The sequence below is a fragment of the Bubalus bubalis genome, chromosome 21, assembly GCF_019923935.1.
Source record: "Bubalus bubalis isolate 160015118507 breed Murrah chromosome 21, NDDB_SH_1, whole genome shotgun sequence".
NCBI lineage: Eukaryota > Metazoa > Chordata > Mammalia > Artiodactyla > Bovidae > Bubalus > Bubalus bubalis.
In genome coordinates, this window is record NC_059177.1 from 55,088,771 (window position 1) to 55,103,799 (window position 15,029).

General features: G+C 50.1%; 1 protein-coding gene across 4 annotated transcripts in view; it reads left to right on the plus strand.

Moving 5' to 3' along the window:
• HRH1 (histamine receptor H1) overlaps positions 1-15,029 on the plus strand; it is a 112,529-nt gene that overhangs the window by 52,240 nt on the left and 45,260 nt on the right. Inside the window, exons 2-3 of one of the 4 annotated variants that reach the window (XM_044933451.2) lie at positions 12,485-12,616; positions 13,141-13,308. The exons of 2 other annotated variants lie outside the window; for them this stretch is intronic. The gene's annotated coding sequence lies outside the window, so the exon portion shown is untranslated. The remainder of the gene's footprint in view (positions 1-12,484; positions 12,617-13,140; positions 13,309-15,029) is intronic. One more of the 4 variants, XM_006077467.4, reaches the window with a different exon arrangement.

A 15,029-nucleotide genomic window follows, 5' to 3' on the forward strand; every position in this document is an offset into this window, starting at 1 on the left:
GCAAGTTCATGGCTTAGTCACCTACCTGTCCCCCAGCCCTCCTCCCAGCCTGCATACATGCTTGTTGAAGGAGTTTATGGATGAATAAAGGGAGGCCCCGAGAGGAGCATCCAGTCCAAGGTCACCCAGTGATGTAGCGGCAGAGCCAGGACCAGAACACATCTGGGAGTCCGAAAGGGAGCCCAGCAATGGGCCATTCCTTCCATGGGAAAGGATCTGTCCTGAGCTCTGCTTTCTCCACCCAGAATAGGGGGTGAGGTGCAGTCAGCAGCAGTGCTCAGGAATTCTCTTGTGTAAATGGATCCACGTGTTGTCCTGACTCACAATAATTTCAATGAATATAGGGCAGGAAGGAGGACTTTGCAGAATGCCAGGGTCTGGGAAGAAGAGAAAGTGTGGGAGGAACATTGTTGTTCGGTCACTCAGTCACGTCAGATTCCTTGTGACCCCATGGACTGCAGCACTCCAGGCTTCCCTGTCCTTCCACCGTCTCCCAGAGTTTGCTCAGACTTATGTCCACTGACTCAGTGATACCATCCAACCATCTCCTCCTCTGTCACCCACTTCTCTTCCTGACTTCAATCTTTCCCAGCATCAGGGTCTTTTCCAATAAGTCAGCTCTTCATATCAGGTAGCCAGAGTATTGGAGCTTCAGCTTCAGCATCAGTCCTTCCAATGAATGTTCAGGGTTGATTTCTTTAGGATGGACTGGTTTGATCTTCTTGCAGTCCAAGGGACTCTCAGAGTCTTCTCCAGCACCACAGTTCTAAAGCATCAATTCTTCGACACTCAGCCTTCTTTCTGGTCCAACTCTCGCATCCATACATGACTACTAGAAAAACCATAGCTTTGACTAAATGGACCTTTGTCAGCAAAGTGATGTCTCTGCTTTTTAATGCACTGTCTAGGTTTGGGAGGAATGTTGATCTACCCTGACTTGTTGGAGGTCCATGGGCAGGCCATACTGCCCCCTTGCACTGACTTCCATGCCAGGAACCACCTACCTACCCCCCAGAGTGACTTAAGGTTCCTGAGGAGGGTTGGAAATATTAAGAAATGCCAGTAACTTGTTATCTTTTCCTTATCAGTCTCATTCCCCCTTCTTTTTCTTCCTCCTCCCAAGTGTAAACTCATGGCATAAACATGACCTGGGACTTTCTCTTAATTCAAAGGGTATTGGCCAACTTCCTCACAATGAGCATTATTTATAAAACTTCTGAAATACTGGTCTCAGTGATAAACTGCATGGTGAGAGTAACAAACATCTGATTAAAATGGAAAGAAAAAGAGAGAACATTCTTTCAGTTAGAAAATTATTACATCATCAGAGACGGCTTCTTTTTGACTCGTGTCTTTCTCTAATAACATTATGCTAAGCACTGTGGGAGAAGTAAAGGTCAACAAAATTTGGCTCTGTATTGCATAAAGTTTGACTCTGTGTCATCTAATATTCCGTGTACTCCCCTACATTGCCTAGCCCCTGGCAGCCAATCAGGGCCAGTACCTAGTTCTGGGTGGTCAAGTCCATAGCATTTCATTGGCTACTGAAGATCCTTTGGCACTCGCATCCCATGTGGTGTTCATCAGCTGTGTATCAGATGACAGAGCCTCTTCATCCTGCCTCTCGGGGTCACCACATGGAACAGAATCCCCTGCTGACCAGGACTGACCATTTAGCATGAGGAGGAAATTAACTTTTGCTTTGTTATACCTCTGAGATTTGGGTGTGTTTGGTTTTTGCAGCATAACTTAGCCTAGGCTGACTAATACAGTCCCAGCCCTCAGTAATAAGAGCTACTGTTTATTGAATGCCTACTATATGCCCAAGGACTTAACTTGTTTTGTTTCATTTAATCCTCACTGCCAGCCTGTAAGAGAGCTCTTACCATGTCTGTTTCCCAGACAAGGAAGCATTCAGAGAGTCTTGCCCGACTTCAAGGTTGCTGTTTCCTCCTAAACTAGTTTCAAGTTCAAGAGAGCTTAGACAAGAAAATGTACTCTGGAAGGGGAAGGTTGGAGTCTGGGCTCATGGGACAAAGGCGAGGTCCTTAGTTTCTGATGAGAAGGAACATCCAGGCTCAAGATCTCCTAGCAGAATGCTGATGTTTGGGAGGCAGAAATGCTGTTTTAAAGGCTGTTTATGTGTTGCATGTGTACACACCATTAATATCTGTCAGGCACATTGCTAGTGTTTTGCTCCCACCAGCAAGAAGAATTCCTAATATAAGCCATTCCCTGTTTTATGAGTATTTTAACCCAGAAACAGGGTCAACATTGTAAAACACTGGGATAGAAGGGGACCGCCTCTGAGGTGCCCTCACTTTCGGGTGGAGGAGGGCAAAGCCCAGAGATGGGAAGTGTCCCACTTCAGATCTCATGGTGCATTCCCAGTGCTCCTCACAGCCGTTCCTTGAACACTGGGCTTTGGGCAGGAGCCCACCGAAGAAAATGTATCTGTTCCAAAGATCCTAATGCGACCTGAAGGCATGACCGCCTTGGACTCATCCACCTGTCCCAGTCTCTTCATGCACGCATTTGCCAAAAACTAAGTATTTTCCCATCAGTTACCTCTTCTGTCCTTCACAGGAACCCTCTGAGTGAGCAAAACAGGCCTTGTCCCCCTTGCACAGATGAGGAAGTTTCAGCGAGGTGGAGTAAGCTGTCCAAGGTCACACCACTCTGTGTAACTGCAGCCCAGATCTCTTTACTCTCAGATAAACCTGTGATCCTTCCAGATTCAGGAGATGCACTCTTGCCATAGACCAGCCCGGTGGTGACGGGCACAGCTCTGCACTCATAATCCGGTCATTCAACCCTTCTGAGACTCAGTCTCTTCATTTGTAAAATGGGGAGGCAATAGTACCTCAAGAAGAAGTCAGCTAATGCGTACAATGGTCTTAAAACAGTGCTGGGGGCACAGGGCTCCGTCCACATCAGCCAGGACCCTGATGGGACCCTGGGCAGCAGTAGATGGATTGTGGGCAATTCTCAGGGAGCTCAGTGGTCCAGGATGTGTAACAGCTTGTTGTTTGGCTGAAACAGAAGTTAACTATTTACATGGAATGGTATTATGATGATAATTTAAACACATATGCACCCCTTTGTGAAAAATGGCCACTAAGGGAATGAGAATAGTGAGAACCCACGTAATTGGAGGAGAGACAGTCAGGAAGCCTGCACCTCTAGAGTGGCTGCGTTTAGGGAGAAGGGCAGGAATGGCTCTGGTGCCATGTGGGGAACTTTTGGGAAATTGCAGATGTTGGTAGAGGGTGTCATTCCTGTGGCATGTAGCCCAGGAAGACCTGCTCATGCCCTGCACACCCCCAGCGAGAACATAAGTGCGCAGAGGACGCTGAGCAGAGTGTCGTTCTGCAACCGTGACTCCAGCAACGCACCTGGACTCCAGGGGCCCCCAAGTGAGCACAATTAGACCAGAATGCAAGGCCTCCGTCCCCTTCCCTAGTGCTCACTTGGGCCTGAGCTCTTCCCACCCAGTAGTGAGGAAGGACGGCTGTCACATGCTGCCCCAGGCCAAGCTGACCCAGGCTAGGCCCCCTGGGCCTGCTAAGGGTGGGGCAGTAGGTCAGTCACATGGAAGGAAGGGCTGGTCTTAAAGTTTGTTGGTTCAGTAGAAATTTGTTTTTGTTGTTCAGTCACTCAGTGTCCGACTGTTTGTGACCCCATGGACTGCAGCACGCCAGGCTTCCCTGTCCTTCACTATTTCCCTAACTTTGCTCAAACTCATGTCCCTTGAGTCGGTGATGCTATCCAAGCATCTCATCCTTTGTCACCACCTTCTCCTCTTGCCCTCAAAGTTTCCCAGCATTAGGATCTTTTCCAATGACTTGACTCTTCACAACTCGTGGCCAAAGTATTGGATGGAGCTTCACCTTCAGCATCAGTCCTTCAAATGAATATTCAGGGCTGATTTCCTTTAGGATGAACTGGTTGGATCTCCTTGCAGTCCAAGGGACTCTCAAGAGTCTTCTCCAGTGCTTCAGTTCGAAAGCATCAGTTCTTCTTTGTGCTCAGCCTTCTTTATGGTCCAATTCTCAGTTGTCCAAGCACAAATGGAAACAGATACGTAGTGTAAGTATATCAGTTAGGGTAAAATAGACTAGGCTCCAAACCTGGGGGCTTTATGAGGTCTCTTCTCAAAGATGCTTGTGTTTTCTAGAGAAGAGAGAAAATGATGTATTGTTAAGGGTGATGTGTTGCAGTTAGGGAAATTGGGAGCTGAATGTAAGCAGCAGCTGCTGCTGCTGCTGCTAAGTCGCTTCAGTCGTGTCTGACTCTGTGCGAAGGTAAGCAGACCTACGTTTAAATATCCCAACCTCGGCGCTCTCTAGTTGTTTGCATTTGGCAAGTATTCTCATTTCTCCAAGCCTTCCGTTATCAACTCTAAAATAGGAAGGATAATTCCTACCTGCCAGTTAGAAGGATTAGCGATGGCATAGGTACTTGTGATATGGTGGCTGTCACGATGGGGCTCCTGGTCTATAGGAGGTTCTGGGCCAGATGCTTGCCTTCCCTTCATCTCGGCATTCTTGAATTTTACGACCTTGGCCTTACTAGTCTACTAACTGCACTATTGTTCATTCAGTTATTGCGCTGGCCAAAACGTGCCTTTGAGTTTTTCCTTAAGATGTTACAGAACATCTTTGGCCAACCCAATACTTTATAAATCCACTCACTTTTTTTCTGCCAACATATAGTATTTTTTATTTTAGAAAGTTAGGTTGCAAACTTATAAGCTGCCTGATGAAATGTTCCAGTAACTTTTAAAATTTTGTCGAAGTATCATTGGTGGCGCTAGTGGTAAAGAATCCACCTGCCAATGCAGGAGATGTAAGAGACACGGGTTCAATCCCTGGGTCGGGAAAATCCCCTGAAGGAGGGCATGGCAACTCACTCCAGTTATTCTTGCCTGGAGAATCCCATGGACAGAGGAGCCTGGGAGCCTGGTAGGCTACAGTTCTTGGGGGACACAACTGAGCAACTTAGCAGCAGCAGAATACTTGATTTACAATATCGTGTTAATTTTTGCATATATATGCAAAGTGACTCAGTTATGCATATATATTCTTCTTCATATTCCTTTCCCTTGTGGTTTATCACAGGATTCTGATTACAGTTGCCTGTGCTTTACAACAGGACCTTGTTTATCCTCAACTCATTTTTCAAACTAAGCCTCATCCTGAGCAATGCTAGCCGTGAAACTATGGGCTTGAGGTACTTTTTTTTCTAATATGCCTTAAAATATGTGCATAACCATTAAAACAGAAATTTTCTTTGTGTGAGACAAAAAAGAAAAGAATCACTGTGTTTACCAGCATTTATCTTCACGGCTTCCTTTGTTGTGCTATGTGCTAAGTGGCGTCAGTCATGGCCAATTATTTGCGACTGCAGCCCGCCAGGCTCCTCTGTCCCTGGGATTTTCCAGGCAAGAATACTGGAGTGGGTTGCCATGTCCTTCTCCAGGGGATCTTCCCAACCCAGGAATCAAACCTGCATCTCATGTCTCCTGCATTGACAGGCGGGTTCTTTACCACTCAGACCACATGGGAAGCCCACAGCATACGTTAGGCTACCCCGAATGTCCATATTTAATCCTCAAGACGTCATGTCAAGAGGAGAATTACCCCGTGTTCGAGATAAAGAAATGAATTTCCTGATTAACAAAACATCATCTTGGTAGCTTTCAAAGGTAGGTTTGACATTCCTTCAAGACGTTTTCTTTTCAAGGGGGATTTTTCAGATCCTGAATCTCCTTTCCTGTTACCAAAGAGAGCAGAACACTGTAAAGAGTGGTTCCCGGACCTTGAAACTTCCTGCAAGTTTGTTATTCCTTTTGAAAAGATTCACAGTTCCTCCCCGTCCCTTGTAAATCAAACCCAAGCCTCCAATGTGAGGAGAAACTGTAAACAGCTTTGAACGGGGCTGGCTGGACAGGGCCGGAGGTGGACCTTCAAAGCCTGGCTGTGCTTCCACTGGGACCACGTCCAGGCATTTCTACCACGTGGTCCCTTGGCCACCCACTGCCCCCATCTTCCCACTCCTGGCTTGACTGTAACTCCCACCCCCGCAGCGCAGTGGGTGGGAACCACCTCGTGCGTCCCTGCCGGAGTTCAGGAACCTACGTGAATTCTTCAGAACTTAGTGACTTTACAGTGTCACTGGCTCAAATTATGGGGTGTCGGAGACTCTAATCCTGGGATGCTGCTACAACCTGGGTGGTGCCCTTGCACTTGTGAAAGCCTCCGGGCAAGTGTGCTGCTGAGCTCTCGAGGACTCTCAGGGTTGCAAGGAACAGAAACCTCCTCAACCAAGGAACTCTTCATAAAGATACAGAGGCAGTCCAAGAAATAGGGGCAAAGTTGCAGAGGAGCCTTCAGGAAGGGCTGGAACCAGAAGCCGGAGTACAAGAGAGGCCCAGCTCCCCCGTCCTCCTCGCAAGACCTCTCTCCCACAGTTACTTCCTGGGTGTCCGATTCATTCCCATGTGACTGAGCAGACCGACTGTCCTGCTTCCAGCATCCATGGGGCAGAAAGCGGCCGTCCGTAGCTTGAGAGTTTTCTGCCACCCAGAGAGAGACTAAACACGGTCTCTGTCAGGCCCTGTGCCTCCCAGGGGAGGGACATGCTCTGGCCCCTCCAGCCCATCCTCCGCTGCAGCCAGAGCCAGCTTTGGCTTTTCACAATGCAAATCTGATTATATTCTTTCTCCTGGGTAAGACACTTCAGGAGCCCCTCACACTCTTAGCATGGACGTGAAACTTCTCGAAGTCCTGTGTGGTCGGCACCTGCATAGGGGCCTCACCCCTCTGCCCAGCCTCATCCAGGTCCCCTTGGTCCTCGGCCAGGCCTCTGCTCTTCTCTCCTTCCCCCATCCCCAACCTCTCCAGCCAGGTCACGCTCCCTCTTACAGACTCTCACAAGCTTTGTCCCAGATGCTCGTTTACATTTGTGTGTATGAGGGGTCTTTGATTTTTACTTGTCTCCCTCCTTTCAGCTGCTCACGCCTGCAGGATGGAAACTTGTCTGTTTCCTCTCCTAGCACACAGTCAGTGCACCTCAGGAACAGCAGCTTGAGCCTCATCGTGTCATCCCTCCAAGCCTTTCAGAGCTTTTGATTTTCGTTGTTGTTGTTACTGTTCAGTCGCTAAGTCATGTCTGATGCTCTGTGACCCCGTGGACCGTAGCACACCAGGCTCCTCTGTCCTCTACTATCTCCCAGAGTTAGCTCAGATTCATGTCCTTTGAGTCGGTGATGCTATTGACCCATGTATTATGTTTGAGACACTGCCCTTTTGGAAATATGATGCTGTTAAAGGGAATTATATCCCAAATCACAAGCAGCAATTCAGCTACTCAAAGTGTGGTCCACGGACCGGCAGCATCGGCATCACCTGGGGAGCTGGTTAAAAATGCAAAATCTTGGACTCGACCCCAGTCCTACTCATTGAGAATCTCTATTTTTGTTTTTAAAGTCTAACTCATTTTTAAATTTTTATTTGGCTGTATTGGGTCTCAGTGACAGCATGTGGGATCTTTGTTGCAAGATTGTTCATTGAGGTGCACGGACTCTGTTTAGCTGTGGCACACGGGCTTCATTACCCCGAGTCATGTGGGTTCTTAGTTCTCTGACTAGGAATCGATCCTGTGTCTCCTGTATTTCAAGGTGAATTCCTAACACTGGAGCACCATAGAAGCCTGGAGAATCTGTGTTTTACCAAGTGATTCATGTGCAATTAAAGTTTGAGAAGCACTGGATTAAGACACTTTTATACATTCCTATAATCTCCCTTGACTTCTTTCCATTTCTCACTGCTTGTCTTCTGTACCATGAGCTTCCTGAAGCTGGGACCCTACATGACCTCAGGTCCAGGTACAGGCCTGGCATGTTATAGGCAAGGATTTTTCTCCCTAAAATTATGCCCCAGGAAAGGTCCATATAAAACCTTTCATTTTATAGGATGCTCTATAAATTATTTTGTTTTGAACAGAAAGTACTGTCTTGAAAAGGCACATTATCTGAAAATGACCTCAGTGCTAGTTTGGATGTTTATAGCAGTCACCTGGTGGATTCAATAAAAAATAAAGAAATGTGACCCAATTTAGTCATCATTTCTGGAAAGCATGACTTCATAGTTGTAATTGCTGGGTATCACTGTACGCGTGCCCTTTGAAGATCATCTTTAAAAGTATTACCGTATGTATTTATGTTGTGGGGTCACAAGCTGCATCCACAAAATTAATTTAGAAAAAGACTGCTCCTTGAAGGCTTCCCTCATATCTGCACAGCTCCCAAGCCCGCAGCGTTAGCCCCTAGAGACAGAGCAGGGAGGCCCACACTGGACAGGTGACTGGAAAGTCCTTGTTCTGCCTTTGTTAGCTGGTGGTTGCAGGTGAGTTTTCAACTCCAGTCGTCATGACGTGCCTGGAAAATGGAGATGCTGCTCTCTGAGTCTGCTTGCCTTTCAGCATCATTTATCCCACTCTGTAGCTGAAGCCTCACTTACCCAGATACCCCTCAGGACCCTCAGTCGTTTCGCTCCTTCACTACCTGTAGCCTCTTCTATCTGTAGCCCAGGGACCCGGGGGGACCCGAGACCCACGCTTCTGCAAAGCTGTAGGTCCTGAGAGCTGCAGCTGGTCCCCTGTGGCCTCACACTTCCTGTTCCTGCACACCCTCCACCTCGCACACCCTATCTACCTTGTACAATCTCCACCATGCACATTCTTCCATCTTGCACATCCTCTTCACACACCCTACCACCTCACATATCCCATCCGCCTTGCATATTCTTCCACCTTGCACACCCCATCCACCTTGCACACCCTCCGCCTTGCATATTCTTCCACCTTGGCCACCCCATCTGCCTTGCACACCCTCCGCCTTGCATATTCTTCCACCTTGCCCACCCAATCTGCCTTGCACACCCTCCGCCTTGCATATTCTTCCACCTTGGCCACCCCATCTGCCTTGCACACCCTCCGCCTTGCATATTCTTCCACCTTGCCCACCCCATCTGCCTTGCACACCCTCCACCTTGCATATTCTTCCACCTTGCCCACCCCATCTGCCTTGCACACCCTCCGCCTTGCATGCCCACAGTGCTTGCTCACTGCCCTCCTCACAAAGTGCCACCCAAACCAGCTCCCATTCCCCACCCTCCCTTTCCAATTCCTCATGCTCCAGACATTTTCCCCTCAGATCTAATTCCCATTCTGTGCTGCTACCAGGATTTTATTTAATGAAGGAATGGGAGGACAAAAGTAGATGAATGACTTGGAGGCCCATCTCTTATTATGCTAACAACTGGCATTCTGTATTGGACATCTGGTTTTGCTTGGTTTCTGGGGTGAATGTGCAGGTGGCTGGTGGTGGGTGGCATTCTCTGGGGTGGAGGAGAGGGGAGTGGGGGCTTCCTACCGAGCTGACGGGGCTTTCAAGGGAGATGCCACCTCTAGGTCCAGCCCTAATGGCCGTGGAACCCTAGCAATAAAGAGCATAAATGGACTGGGGCGGTTGCAGTCATGGATTTGGGGGATAGATGTGGGAGTTGAGGTTTTTGGAACCAAACTGTAAGGGGTCTTTCATGTCAAAGACAGAGTGTACCCTGTGGGACGTGGGGAGCAGTGAAGAGTGGACCAGGATTCTGGCATGATCTGATGGTGTCTTAGGACAATCCCTGTAACAACAGCAAAGAGAAGGGATGAGAGAGGGCAAGACGGGAGGAGGGCAGACCAGTTAGGAGAGGATCATGGCATTCCTGCCTCCTGAAGCAAGGCAGGGACAGGAAAAAAGAAAGGAGAGGGTTGATGCGTAAGAACTTCGCAAGGCAGAATCGGGATAATGCAGAAAGAAATCGCCTGGGGAGGACTTCCTGCTTTATAGGTGTGTGGCTGATGGGTGGGCACCCAGCCATAGACACAGGTGCCCTGGAGGAGGTTGGGAGATGCCAGCCATGAAGGGCCCTGTGAGTGTGTGGGGGGGGAGGGTTGTCCAGGTGTTTGGATACGTGGGCCTGGGCTTGGCAGATCTGGATGGATTTGGGGCTTGCCGCAGGGATGCAGAAGGCTACAGAGACGATGGGGAGGTGACCCAGAAGCAGCACCAAAGTGATCCGGAAAAGTGGATGGAGTTGAGAAACATTTAGGAGGTAGGGTGGGCAGCACTTAGAGATGGTTGGAACGTGGTGGGGGAGATGGGGACAGAAATCCAAGTTGACATCCTGTTTTCCAGATGCCACAGCATCTGAGAGGAGGGCAGGACAATCCAGGAACAAGGAGCAATTTCGGGGGGAAAGATGACAACTTAGTTTGCGTAGTTCCCAGAGCAGACCTTGCGGTGAGGATTTGGAGTAAGGGGATGATGAGGAAGCTGAGTGTAAAAGGAGAGTACTGATGAAAGCTGGGAGCACACAGATCGCTGCTGTGGGCAGTGGAGCCTTGGCCCTCCTGGGGACCCCCCGAGGCACTGGGGACCGCACCTGAGGGTGGTCTCAGGAAGCCGGTTGAGCATCACCGCTGCAGGATTGGTCAACTCTACTGCACTTCCATCCTGCCCTGTGGTGGTGAGGGGCTTGTGGGGAGTGGAAGGAGGTGAGGGAAGTTGGGGTAGAAGGGGTGAGGAGAGAATGTCCCCAGGAGGAGAGCCCCTTTGGAAATGCACAGTTATCTCAGAGGAGACCAAGGGGTCTGCTAAATTCGTGACAGGTGATGAGTCAGCTCAGGTGGGTTGAGTCCCCGGCATCTGAGACTTGCCACTGGAGATGTCCCCAAACAGATAGTGGTGATGCGGTAGCAGCCATCAAGGGGCCCTGGGCCCATGGGCGTTCGTGCTTGTTTAGGGCCCTCACGGGTCCATGGCTGGGTTAGACCCAGCACGCACGCTTTCCTCCCACCCCTGGGCTGACTGCAGAGCCCACGTGACTTCAGCGCTCGGTTCCCTTCCCGCACAATAGCCACTGGGTCTTTCTACACCTCTGCCCTCCCTCCTGCTCTGTCGGGAGCATCACTTGTCAACAGTTCCAAGAAATGGGGCTCTTTAAGCAAAGAGGAGGCGGGTAGCCTGGGAGGAGATAGGTCCGTCCGAAAACAGTCTGGAGCTTCAAAAGCAGGAGAGCCGAGTGGGGTGAGGAGCGTATCCACATGAGCGACACTAAGTGAGCTCCCTGGAGTCAGAGGAGGGGCTCGTGCAGAGAGCAGGGTGAGCCGATGAGTGAAGATCACAGAGCTGGCGCCGGATCCCTGTCCCTGCTGCATCCTCTTAGCCACAGACCAGGGCAGGGTCATTGAATGGGCCAGTATTTCTGTTTCTTTACATCTGCAGTGGGATGTCATGCCTAGCCCAGCACCATCTGATATTGTAGAAATGTACTTGAACCTCAAATGTGATGGCAAACATCTAGTGCTACACACTAAGTTGCCTCAGTCGTGACTGACTCTATGTGACCCTCTGAATTGAAGCCTGCCAGGCTCCTCTGCCTATGGGATTCTCCAGGCAAGAATACTGGAGTGGGTCTCCATGCCCTCCTACAGGGGATCTTCCCGACCCAGGGATCGAACCTGTGTCTCTTAAGTCTCCTGCATTGGCAGATGGGTTGCTTACCACTAGCGCCACCTGGGAAGCCTCTCTGGTAGTCACGTTTTAAAAAGGAAAAAGAAATGCATGCCATTCATTTCAATAACACATTTTATCTGACTCAGTATACTCCCAATCTGATCATTTCAGCATGGAATCAACATAAAGAAATTTGAATGAGCCGTTTTTACATGGTGGCCAGGGAGCAAGGATTAATTTTTCAAACTCCAGCATATCCTCTTCAACTTACAGCAGATCTCAACTCAGACCCACCCCAGTCAAGGTCTCCCCAGGCACATGTGGCTGATGGCCACATATGCGGTGGCGGAAGCCCAGGCCACCTGCCCAGAGAGTCCCGAGGAGAAGGCCAGCCCCCCACCCGGCTCTGCTGAACAGGGAGGAGCTCAGCCCCACCTGACTCTGCTGTCAGCTCTTCACTGTAGCATCCAAGCCTCATAATCAGATCATTACAATACTGGACTGCGGTGTGATCGTTATAAAGGCAAGACCTTATTTGAGCCTCACACCTACCCTGTGAGATCCGTTTTGATATAATTACCCCTGAAATAGTTGAGGCACTCAAGTCTTAGCGGCAACCCACTCCAGTACTCTTGCCTAGAAAATTCCATGGATGGAGGAGCCTGGTGGGCTACAGTCCGTGGGGTCATGAAGAGTCAGACACGACTGAGCGACTTCACGACTTCACGACGAAAGCCTTAACAGCTTGCCTGTTCCCGTTTAGTGGTGACTCCAGATCTTGTGCTTATTCGTGAAACATCCCGCCAGCCCTCGGGGATACTCACAGTCATTCACCTCAGGGCCTTTGCATATGCTCTTCCCTCTGCCTCCAGTGCCCACATTTCCCTGCCTAGGTAACTCTTGCTTTTCCTTCAGGTCATGGTTTGGACTATGTCTCCTCCAGGAAGCCTTCTCTGCTTACACCCTTCCTGTCTTGGGCAGAGTGAGCCACTTCCCCAGCATCCGTGGCTCTCCCATTCACCACCATAGCACTCGTCATGTTGCGTGGTAACTGCCCGTTCACCTATCTGTTCCCCTCCTGGGCACAGGACTGTCTATCTAGCCCATCACAATCCCCCCTGCCTGGCACGGAGCCAGGCATAATTGTTAGGTGCTGCTGTGGATTCAAGACAGTGCCTGGCTGAAGACCTGCCCCCTTTATTTGTTCCGTTTCTGATGTTCCCCAGATAAGGAACCCCACACGCAGTCGTTGTGGTCAATAAGTGTCAGAGTGACAATTGGCGGTCAGCCCCCTGGTTCCTGGCAAGTAGAACCCTCATTTTATTTGAGTAACTAACCCTCAGGGAAGGTGACCCTGTTCTTAATTCAGCCACTCCTGGGAAATCTACCCCCATGGTTGGTGATTCACTCGGTAGTGAGACATTAGGGCTTGAGTCGTTAGGAAAGTTGGTGGGGCTGGGGTCCATGTGTTTCTAGGAAAGATTCCTTGATCTTAGGAAAGAAAGTCAGAGAGCAGGATGTTGTCATGCCTGGGTGTGACCTCCGGGCCTGGGCCATTGTCTCATAACCAGGAAGTGATCTGAGCACACTCCTTAGAGACACTGGGCGCAGCAGAGCCAAAAGGTGGCAAAGGAGTCCTTGATGACATCCTCGAAGAGCGGAGCTCACCCACCCCGGAGCTGTGCTGACTCAGGACTTCTTGTTAGAGCGAGAAGACACTTCCTTATCACTTCAGCCAAGTGAGTTGGGGTTTTCTGTTCCTTTTAGCCTAAGTCAACCTAACAGTTACACTGCGTGTTGGAGGGACAGTGCAGTCTGAGAGCAGGTGGACAATGGAGCAGGGATGTGGGCTCCAGCTCCGGCACTGACGGTCTATGAGCTCTTTGTGCAAAGCTCGGGTGCCGCTTCTCCACAAAGCCTTCTCTCTCCCTCCTCTGGGTTCTTCTGTCTCCCATGTGTGTCTCCATGGTCCCTGCTTGTGTCTTCTCTCCCTGTGGCTTGTGGATGCTCATCATTTCTGTAGCCCTGTGTTGTACCTTGCACACAGTAGGTGCTTGAAAAAGCACTGGACTTGAAGTGGAAAGATGCTGCTGCTGCTGCTAAGTCGCTTCAGTCATGTCCGACCCTGTGCGACTCCCCATAGTCGGCAGCCCACCAGGCTCTCCCGTCTCTGGGATTCTCCAGGCAAGAACACTGGAGTGGGTTGCCATTGCCTTCTCCATGGAAAGATGAGTAGATTAATATTAATATTGCTACTTCCCAGCTCATAAGAGAGAGGAGGTCTCCCCTAAAGCTGTCCGTCGGGCTGAGGAATCATCTCCTGGCTCTGAGGCTCAGCTTCTTTGTCTGTAAAATGGGAAGGCTGGGCTAGACCTCCAGCTCAAAGAGGCTCCATAACTTGATAGCATTGTATACTGAGGGCCTGCCATGTGCTGGGCTGTGCAACCCAGGGACTTAGACACATTTGTATCCGTCGGGACTCCCAAGGTCTAGGCGGGGAAGCACTTACTTGATAGATGGGGTTATATACTGAAGGCCTCTCCCCACCCCAGGTGGTGCTAGTGGCGAAAGACCCACCTGCCAGTGCGAGAGACCCAGGAGATGTGGGTTCGATCCCTGGGCGAGGGAGGCTCCCTGGAGGAGGGCATGGCAACCCACTCCAGTGTTCTCACCTGGAGAATCCCTTGGACAGAGGAGCCTGGCGGGCTGCACTCCAGAGGGTTGCAAAGAGTCGGACACAACTGAGCAATTAAGTGCAGCACAGACCAGGCAGGTGGGCAGGGGAGGTGGTGGAGGGCAGGGGAAGGGTGGAATTCCACGTGGGAGAAGAGCCTGCCAGAGGAGGCAGGGTACAGGGTACTTTGCTGGGGTGGGGGTGGGGTTTTCCAAGAGTGGGGGACAGGGGTGGGAATGTCTCCAGAGGCTTGTAAGGACCTAATGTCTGATTCGGGCTTCCAAAAAACAGGTTTAAAAAAAAAAAAATCAATGCAACCTCAGGCTCTGTTGGTTAAGGGCCATCTGTAAATTGAAGATGTCACCAGCCCATCGCTGTCCCCGAGAGAGGGAACCGAACACCTGGGGAAGAAAGCTCTCCTACCTAGGCTTTGTCCTGAGTCCGCTGAGCTGCCCACAGGGAGCTTGTCCTGGAAAACTCAAAGCAGAAACTTTTCCCCTTCAGGTAGTCACGTGGTGGTTGTAAATGGGGACCCCCTGCGCTCAGCTTCCAGGGCTGCTGTTAACATTTCGGGAAGTCAAAGGAAATCATTTACCTGCTGCCCAGGCCTCCTCCGTTTCTGCTGGATTTGCCTCGACACGGTGGCTCGGCTCTGAGCCCTCACACCATGAGAGTGTGATGGAACACACCAAGTGTGCCTTTGAGTCATTCAAAGCTGGGAAAGTGGAGTCTCTCTTAATCCCTGGACTTTGGTGGTGGATGGAATTATTTCATGCAGGAAAGATT